We start from the raw sequence: 9987 nt of genomic DNA, 5'->3' as shown, positions 1-9987 counted from the left end.
GCTATTTTTGCTTTTGGAGGTTAATCACTGTCCACAGCTTTTCAGTCTGTTTTGTCAAGCTTCCAAGCAACCTCCTTGGTCCCTGAGGGGGTGAATTATCACCCAGTAGGTCCTTTGACCCTCTCACCCAACTCACTGAAGAAAGGCTCTGTTCTCTCCTTCCCTAAACAAAGGGAAGAGTTGTTTAACTCTGGAATTATTCTGTACCTGAAATTTGAGGCCATGGTCTGATGTGTCAGGAAAAATGTTCATCATGTCACAGTTGCTCACAGATGTTACAACTCCTTAAGTGACACATAGGCACAAGTTCCCATAAGCCTCAACACAACGAGTTTATGGTCCCCATTTTACAGATGGAAGCACTGAGGCTTGGCTCCAGTGTAATGACATGCTCAAGGTCAACAGGCAGTCAGAGCTGGGACAATTGACAACTTGGGATCAGGGCAGCAAACAGTGGTACTAACAAACACTGTGAGGTTTTCCGAGGAAGACTTCAGGCAAATGAAACACTGCCTCTGTAAAGCTTGGGAGCCTTATATCTAAGGTGCTGTTAAACTCACTGTGAACCCTGCTCCCAAACCAATCCTGTCCTTGCAGAGTTTAGAGGCATGGGAAGGAAGTAAGCTATACAGGGGCAGGGATTCCCCTGGCAAAGATACTATAAGCGATTTCTCGTTTATTATCTTTCCATAAAGAAAGTGGGTACTCAGGTTAAGCAACTTGCCCAGGGTCACCCATGAACCTGAAGTGAGTCCGGAACGCGCGCCCTTCCTCCATCGGATGGGCAGGGCTCGGTCCAGGGAAGGCGCCTGCTGGCCAGCCCGGAGGGGTAAGGACCCTCCTGCACGCCCCGCCCCTGCGCCCACTGCCCGAGCGTCGGCCCGGCTGGCAGCATCCCGGTAGTCCCGGGCGCTCGGCGGGGGCGGCCGCGGGCAGGGCCGTGGGGCCGCTTGGGCTGGGGCTGCTGTACCCGCGGAGGAGGACCATGCACGGCGCGCCCAGGTGAGCGGGGCTGGCGTGCTGCGGCCTCCGGGCTGGCGCCTCGCACCCGCGGGTCTCTCAGCGCGGGGGCTGGAGCCGGCACCCGAGGGGGCGGCGGCGAGGGCGCAGGCAGCGGCTGGGAGCGCGGCGGCAGCGGCGGCGGCGGCAGAAGCTCGGCTCCTCGGCTGGGGGTGGCTGCTCCAGTCTTCCGGAGCGCCCTGCTCCCTCGCTGCGGGCAGCGGGTAGGTGCGGCAGGTGCGCCCGGGGTTAGGGCTCCGAGAGCCCACGTGTGCTGGTGGGGACGAGGTGGGGGCTGAGAGGCTTGGCGGGACCGGGGGGTTTGGGAGCTCCGCACTCGGGAGACCCGGCTTTGCCGCAGGGATGAGTTCCGTGGCTCAGGGTGTAGAGTGTAGGTGGGTTGGCTGATTGTGTAGAACGTGCCCCAGCGTGGGACCACTGTAGGTCCGGGGCCAGCGACCTACACTTGGGAACGTAAGTACTTGGGAAACTGGATATGTGTTCACTGATTATATGGGGTTGTGTGTGTAGAGAGTGTGAGTGTATGTGTGTGTGTGTGAGAGAGAGAGAGAGAGAGGGAGGAGAGAGAGAGAATGAATAACGGTGTACATCCATAACCGTGTGTGTAACCGGATATATAAGTGGAATTATATGGATGGATGGTCATGAATGTGTAACTGAGAGAGTATGCTGTGTGTGTGTGTGAGAGAGAGAGACGAGGCATGTGTGTCATGAATGTGTTAACTGGCTTGTGTGTAAGTGAGTGTGTGTGGGGGCACACTGTGCTGCATGAGGCATTTGCAGTCGCTGTCAGTACTAGCGTCCTGCAGTCCTCTCAAAGGATCCTGATCCCATTTTAAGAGGCATTTCCCCTGACCTTGCTACACGGTGTGTGGCACCGTGCTATTAGTTGTCTTCAAAAGAAGTAGCTGTTGGTATAAGGAGGTGGTGGCCAGCAGAGGTGAAGTCAGGGGCACGAGTGCCTCTTCCTAGAGTTCGATGTTAAGAGAACATACTGGCTTGATTTCCTTTTGGTCCATGAAAATGAACAAAAGCTGTTTCTTAGGGTACAGGCTGGGCATGAACCAAAGGTAGCTTTTGATGGAAGGGCACTGATGCAAGTTTGCCCTCCCCAACTTGATGCTATTGGGATGGGCTCCCCAGGTCATAAAGTGCTGCGTGACCCTGGGGATAGTAGATGGTGTTTCCCTAGACTCCCAAGTGGAACTTCAGCTGCAGTGACCACCACCCTGGGAGAAGTTGTTGCGTGTTGCCGGTGAGCTCTGGTGGTAAAGGGAAAGGACTCTGGTGGTGGATGTGGTGCCCTAGAAACCAGGAAAAAGTCAGTATGAGGGAAGAGACCTGGGGAGGTCTGAGGAGCAGCTCCAACTTAGGAAATGATGATTGTGGAAAAATTAGTAAAAATTGAACAGATTCTGCAGCATTCTCAAGTAATTTTTTAAATCATATTTTCATTTTTCTCATGTATTCCTACCCCAAAATCTCTGTTCTGTTTGCATTTTTCCCCCCAACAAAATGTCTTTATTATAATTAATATACAGTGAAGCAATGGTTGTCATTTAAACTCCAAGAGAACTGTAGCACATCAGAGCTAGCAGGGCCTTCAGCTATGGGACCCAGAGGATGATTGTGTCCCTGGTCCCTCTTGGTAAACTGGATTTCCCTCCTGAGGCTGCTCCCACCAGCAGCTACAGCAGCTTCATGACCAAATACTCAAGTGTTTTCTTCAGCCCAGGTTCTCCCAGACCTCCCTGACTTTGTTCATCCCTTCATCTCCTTCCCCAACTTCACAGATGACACCTGAAACCCAACACACACATACTGCTACCCCAAACCACCTCCTGATTTTCCCATCTTTTATTGAACCACCACCATCTTCTGAGTCACCCAGACTGGAAATTGAAGTCACTTTTTGTTATTCTTCTTTCATCAATAGTTGCCACAGCTTAATCCTTAATCAATAGGCAGGCTTTTTCAGTTTTCTCAGTGTTTCTTCAATCTAATTTTTTTCCTTTTTTTATTCTCACTGCCACCACTTTATTGGTGAGACCTATATTCAGGGATTGCAGAGATAGGAGCAGATCTAGACTATGATCATTGAATAAATAGCAAAGCAAATGTGTGAAGAGGAGACCCACTGTGAGTCCTTGATTGTTATCACTGTGTGGCTAATATGTTAAATAAGTTCTTGGGATGAATCTGTGTGACCTAGATCAAGTCTCTTCACCTTTCTAGTCTTGGTTTCTTCATCTGTGAAATGGGATGAAACATTTCAACCAGAATCTTGTCTCCAGATAATTTCTAAGTTTCATCCAGCTCTAAAACTTTCTGATTGCCATTGGTGTTCTTTCTTTTAGCAAAAAAATTGTCACCTAATGCCTCATGGTTACATTTTAATATCTAACCATCTTTATAAAATTTTTTTTTTGTCTTAGGAAAGGAAACAGGTAAAGGGAAAAAGGAATGAAAATGCATTCTTGATTTAAGTTTGAGGTTGAGGGTCAACTAAACACATCAAGACTTAGAGTTGGGGGATTCTTAGAGGTCACCCATCCTCACCGCTCATCAAGTGCCAGAATCCTCCATGTCATTGACTTAACGTAAACTTCACTTTATGCTATAATTCAGGGTTTCTCAAATCTCGTCTCTAATGATAGTTTGGGCTAGATAATTCTTTGTTGTGAGGGGATTGTCCTGTGCATTGTAGGATGTTTAGCAGCATCCCTGGCCTCTATTCATTAGATGCCAGTAGCAACACCCCCCAGTTGTGACAACCAAAAAATGTCTCCAGGCATTGCCAGATGTCCCTGGGGTGGACTCCCCCTCCCCCACTGAGATCCACTGCTGTAATTCAAATACATAATCTTGTGGCCTAGTACAGAAACTTCTTACAACATTTTTTTTTTAAAGGATAGATTGCTGTGCTGCTTGTTGCCTTTCCACCCCCTTCCAATTTAGCCACCCTCACACATTTACCTTTATCCCTCCTGCTTTCATACTGCCTTATTGCTATGCCTGGAAATGCTCAAGATACTGCTGTAGGCTGAGAAACATTTCAGAGGCAATATAATAATAATCTTAATAGCTCACATTAATCCATCCCTTGATATGTGCCAGGCGCAGTTCTAAATGCTTTACATGGATGAGCTCATTTAATCTTCATAAAAAGTCCTATGGTAGCGTGTTATTGTGGGTGTAGTCAACAGCACTGAAATATATAGGTGAATGTAGTTAAAAGGGGGAAACTTTGGGTCGTATATGTTGCTAGAATAAAAATTAAAAGACAAAACATAGGACTGTACAACACAGTGAACCCTATTGTAGATGATGGACTATCCTTAATAGTACAAGTATAAAAAGGTTCTTCCATGAATTATGACAAATGTACGAGACTAATACAGGGTGGTATTCATAGGGTGGTATATGGGGAAAACCTAATGTAAATAATGGATGATAGAACTATTTTAATAATCTTTCATCAATTGTAACAAAGGTAACTATGTTAAAAAAGTACAATTGTCTAAAAAGTGCTATCATCAGTTGTAACAAATGTTCCATACCAATGCAAGCTGTTGGTGCTAGGGTGGTATATGGGAATCCTGTATTTTATCCATGATTGTTTTGTAAACTCACAACTTCTGTAATTAAAAAAATTCTATGAGAGAGATACTTTCATTCCTCCCATTTTAGAGATGAGTTAAACTTAGAGAGGTAAAATAATTGCCCTAATTCTCTCAGCTATTATGTGGTGGAGCTGGGGTTGGATTATGTGTCATCTGATTCCAGAGTCCAGTCTCTGAATCCCTGCAACTAAACTGCCTTGCATGGATGGGGTCTTGATGCCCAGGGTAGAACTGATCTCATGCATCATGTGGTCCGGTTGTAGAACCAAGTCTGCCTCTAGGAAAGATGCTAGAGACTGGTGAGATAGTGAGTTGTATTCAGTTGAAATAATGTGATTTCTCCCTTATAGTTCCAAGGCATATGTAGAGTGAAAGGGGTGGTTGTGGGGTTGGCTGATAGGAGGAGGAATGGGGAAAAGGAAGGATGGTGAAAAGGAGAAAACAATGAATGAGACTTTTCTTTTTCCATTAGCTCCTCCTCACCATCAATCTAAATTTTAGATATCTCTTCTGTCACCAAAATTAAAGTTTCCATATTTGTATGGACTTACACATTTTTTCATATTTTTCTTTGCCTGCCCTTGGATTCTTCCATTCTGCATACTGTTGACTTTTTATATTATTGAAGCAGTAGGAAGTGGTACACATTTGGACAGAGAGAAATATAAATGCAATGTCAATGGCCCCCAAAATAGGCTCATTGATAAGGCCAACTTTAAATATAGTTGGACTGAGAATGATTGTCTTAACAGTTGCTAATAAACTTGAAAATCCAAGCAAGCCGTAAGGAGGTTGACTCTTTCCCCTAACTCCCTATATCAACAAATACACAGCTCTGGTAGTTGCTAGTGAATAAATGGTAGAGCGGTGGCTTTGCAAGCCCAGTGGTTTGGTTAAGACAGTGGTTCTCAGACTTTGGTGAGGGTCGGAATCATCTGGAGGGCCTGTTAAAACACAGATTGCTGGACTCCAACCCCAGAATTTCTGATTCAGGATGTCTGGATTGGGAGTCTGAGAAGGTGCATTTCTGACAATTTCTTAGTTGCTGCTGCTGCTGCTGGTTTAGAGAACCATTGTGTTAAGACCCAGACAACTAAAATAAAGCTAACAATCTACCGACCTGAGGTTTTTTTCCAAATAAAAAGGTATCTTATTTTTTAAGGTAACTGAACATTTGGATTAAAGAGAGGCAATAGGTGGAGCAAAATTAAAAGAACAGTAACTGCTAGGGACAAATCGACATCTTTTCTCCTTAAGTCTGGATTATTGCTAAGCATCTAGGCATTTTCTTTCATTTTGAATTTCAGGAAAACCTTTACTTTTTCTCAGCTATGATACTTCTAGGTTGGATTAATTCTGATCTTAGACCTTTTCATATTCTCTGCCTCTACCCACTTCTACCACCACCTCAATTTGGAGCGTCAGAAGTCTTTTAATATTTTGTCTCCTGCCATGTATATTCTGACTAGGCTGTCTGAGGTTAAGCAAGATATATTATTTGTCCATCCAGCTTTTGTTTTCGGTGTAGTTTCTTTGTACTTTTTTCCCTTTCAGATCAACATTGGCACAATGGAGAAACTCAACAGAAACTCGAGTATAAACATTTATGTGTAACTGATTAAATTTTTGAAATCTCAATTAGAAAAAGTTTCTTTTAAAACCAAATTTCAAATTCAATGAACACCTTCCTGCCTCTTGAATGTCAGCATCTGTTTCTCTCGGTGTGACCAGACATCCTTCACCTAAGCAAGGTGCCTCCAAGTACTTGCTTAGAAGGATCTGGCTATCCTGAAATTCAGATTCAGTTTAAATAGTTTCTTGAAATTTACTATGTGCTATAGAGTTTTATATACTTAGTCTTCTTTGAGGCAGCCAAGATAAATAGTCCGTCTTCCAGGTAGAAGCCGTGTTCTGCCTGCCCTCCTAAAGATCTGCAGGTTTGGTACTTTACAGCGTACTCCAGATCTCTGGAAAATCTGGTTTTTTTTTTTTTTGACATGGATGATTTCATAAAACGAATACACTCTTCCTTCTCAACATTTTAAAATAATTTATGAAAATGACAGGCTTGTAAACTGCCATTTTAGATAACAAGCATTTCATATAAGTGGAAACTGCTATTTTAGATAAACTTTTACAGTGGTCAGAGTACTTGCATACATGCTATCTTATTTGAGCTCCATGAGTAGCAGCAGATCTGCAAGACAGGTTGGCTGAACATTTGAACTGCACTGAATGGCTGTAAAACGGGGGGCTTATAGAAGCAAAGTGAGGAACTCACAGTCACATGGTGCTAAGAGCAAAGTTGGTTCTTGTTAAAGCTTATCCTCTTTCAAGTGCCAGTAGATATTGTGGAGATTTTGAGGAGCTTCATAAATATCTAGTTAACAACACTGAGTTGGGAGATGGGAGACCACTGAGCTCTGGATCCTTCATGTGGTAGCTCAGTGGTTAAAGGTCTATTCTCGGGAGCTGTTGCTTGGCATGACTTTGGACAACCCCTCCTTCCTGTGCCTTAGTTTCTTCATCTCTGTAATCGGGATAATTGCACTATTCCCTGATAGCCTGATGTGGAGATTAAACGAGGTAACACATATGAAAGGCTTATTACATAGTGTATACTCTACAAATATCAGTTACAGAAATGGGTGATTACTTCTCTCCTGCTTCTTTCCTAGGAGCCTTCTCTTCTGTGTTAAATTGGCCCCTGTAAAGTCTATGAGTGTATTTTCACTTTTTTCCCTGTGGGTTTGATTAGGAGCTACTGGAATCACTTTGTGGGAAGCAGCCTTTTAGGAGGTAACATCTTATTAGTCTAGTAAAGATGCAGATTTTGCTGAAGAATTTACATTTAAGGAGTTGTAAATAACACGAGTCCTCTGAGATTGCGCTGGCATGTTTAATTTATGATAATCAGCACACGATATCTGAAGTAGAGAATTCTGCATCAACTGTTTTCTAATCCAGGAGGTTCAGAACAAATAGAAAGGGAGAAGACAGAAGAGGTAAATATGCTTGCACAGACTTTTTTCTAGGCACATGCAGCAAATAGCATAATCCAGGTCTTCTCAGCAAACGAGGGATTTAAACGGATACAGAAAAACTATTAAAGAGAATTTCCGAAGGGTATGCTCACCTGGGTGGATTGCACTCCATCCTTACAATGTTTCCCAAACTGCTTTCCTGGAATCATCAGAATCACTGGAGCATGTGTTAAAAAGAAGATGCCTGGGCCTAGTGATCAGAAATGCTATGAGTGAAGTACCTGAATCTGCAGTTTACAAGTTATTTTTAGGTATACTAATGTGTGAGAACCATTGTCAGCCACTGTCAGCAGCATACTTCTGCAAGGTTCAAAACACTAATTTTGAAAACTTAACTTAGATGAAATGAGAATTTTGGTTTGACCTGCTCCCAATTCAAGACCTCTGAATCAGTGAAGATAAAACCCTTTGGGTGTTCTCAGGCTCACCCTTCAGAGGCCTTCCCTATAGAGAAAAGGAATAATTTCTGTAGCCTATCCCCAAGTAGGGGAGATGGGCAGCCAGGGAAAAGCTGCCTTTATGGAGAAGCAGGGCCGGAAACACTCAGCCTCCAATGACACTGACAGTCTGGAGATCACGTTGTTACAATAACTGGATGACTTCACATTGTGAACTTGCTTGGTGCCCATTTTATAAGTATTTATTTTCATTTATTTTTTGCAACAAACTTGTGTAGTTGATATTAGGCTTATCCCCATTACACAGAAGAGCCAACCGAGGCTAAGAAAAGTTAAGTAATTTAAGGTCATACTGGTAATTGATAGAAACAGGACAGATTCCCTGTGCTTTAAATCAGGGTTGGCAAATGATCTGATTTGCTGCTTGTTTTGTGTAACCTGAAAGCTAAGAATGGTTTTTACATTTATAATGGTTGAAAAAAAAACTCAATAGAAGAATATTTTGTGACAAGTGAAAATTTTATGAAATTCAGATTTCATTATTCATATATAACATTTTATTGGCAACAGCCAGGCTCATTCATTTACATATTGTCTATGGTTGTTTTTTCACTAAGCAGCAGAGTTGAGTAGTTGTGACAATGACCTTAAGGGCCAAAAAGTCTAAAATATTTTCCATCTGGCCTGGTACAAAAAAAAATGTGCTGACCCCTGCTTTAAACTGCTGTACCCCAATGTTCCCCAAACTCCAATCCTTTGAGTATTACTTTGATGATTTTTGCCACCTTCTCATACCATCTGGAGCATTATCTATATAGCATTTTCCTGCAAGTCAATTAGTTTTCCCTAAATAAATTTATCTTATAAAGAAACAGAAATGTAAAAGGAAACCAGTACCAACTGCAAGAAATAGAAGATAACTATAAAAACAAATGCCAGACAAACAAAGCAATGCATTCAGCTAAAGAATTGGAGCAGATACTGCTGGGTTTCTCCCATTTTCCTGCAGATCACCTCATTATTTCTGTGCCCACCATCCTTACTTCCAGTGTCTAGCACTTGCATCATTTTTGGAGGGCTGACCTCTGTCTGCTGGTTCTACTCTGCCCGTAGACACAATAGACTGGAGGTGCCCGGGAATGTATGGCCCCTACAGACAACCCTTAACCAATAAATGATGGCTGTGGGAACATCAGCACCCCAGTTTCCTCATCACTTGTCCAGGACAATTCTGAGACAAATGCCTCACACCATTTCTCAGAGCTTCCCTGTGGGAATCAGCTTCAGTGGCTTAATAACACATTTTTTATTGGCTGCCTTTCACTTCCATTCCTGAACCACCACTCCCCTGCCGGAGTATCTGCACCTGCCAAAAAAACTACAGGCATTAAACCCCACCTCAAGATCTGCTTCTAGGGGCACCCGACTAAGAGATTGATGTTTCTTGCAAAAGATTGTGAGTCTGAGACCAGTTCCTTATTATAAAAGAGAGAGTAGCAAATACTTGGGGATTTTCAAAGATAAAGGAGCACTTATGTGAGTCCTTTTCTTCAATGTGGACAACAGGGATTAAAAGAGAAAATGAAGAGAGAACACATTTTGTACCATACTATCTGATAGTACTAATGCTCTATCCACCAATTTTCTAATCTCATGTTCTTGCTCTTGTGAATTGAGAATCACACTTTAGGAATCAATGTTTTTGCCACACCCAGTACTCAAAGAGCAGTTCCGGGACCAACAGTCTTGGCAATATTTGGCAGCACATTAGAAATGCAAATTCTAGGGCCCCACCCTAGACCTACTAAATCAGAAACTTGGGGGTGGGGTCAGCAGTGTGTGCTTTAAGAAGTCCTCCAGGTGATTCTTATGCATACTTAAATTAAAAATCACTGCTCTTCA

At 43.1% G+C, this 9987-nt stretch overlaps 1 protein-coding gene across 4 annotated transcripts in view; it reads left to right on the top strand.

Annotated features, from left to right (window-relative positions):
- The first annotated feature begins 741 nt into the window (after nt 1–741).
- The window catches only part of HTR4 (5-hydroxytryptamine receptor 4), a 159800-nt gene continuing 150554 nt past the window's right edge, over nt 742–9987 (top strand). Inside the window, exon 1 of one of the 4 annotated variants that reach the window (XM_037802071.1) lies at nt 742–829. The gene's annotated coding sequence lies outside the window, so the exon portion shown is untranslated. Of the gene's footprint in view, nt 830–933; nt 1003–1148; nt 1224–1444; nt 1474–9987 lie in introns of those variants that run through there. The other 3 variants (XM_037802075.1, XM_037802072.1, XM_037802073.1) reach the window with 3 other exon arrangements.

The sequence above is a fragment of the Choloepus didactylus genome, chromosome 13 (assembly GCF_015220235.1).
Source record: "Choloepus didactylus isolate mChoDid1 chromosome 13, mChoDid1.pri, whole genome shotgun sequence".
NCBI lineage: Eukaryota > Metazoa > Chordata > Mammalia > Pilosa > Megalonychidae > Choloepus > Choloepus didactylus.
Note: the sequence above shows the minus strand (reverse complement) of the source record. Positions and strands in the feature narration are given on the sequence as shown.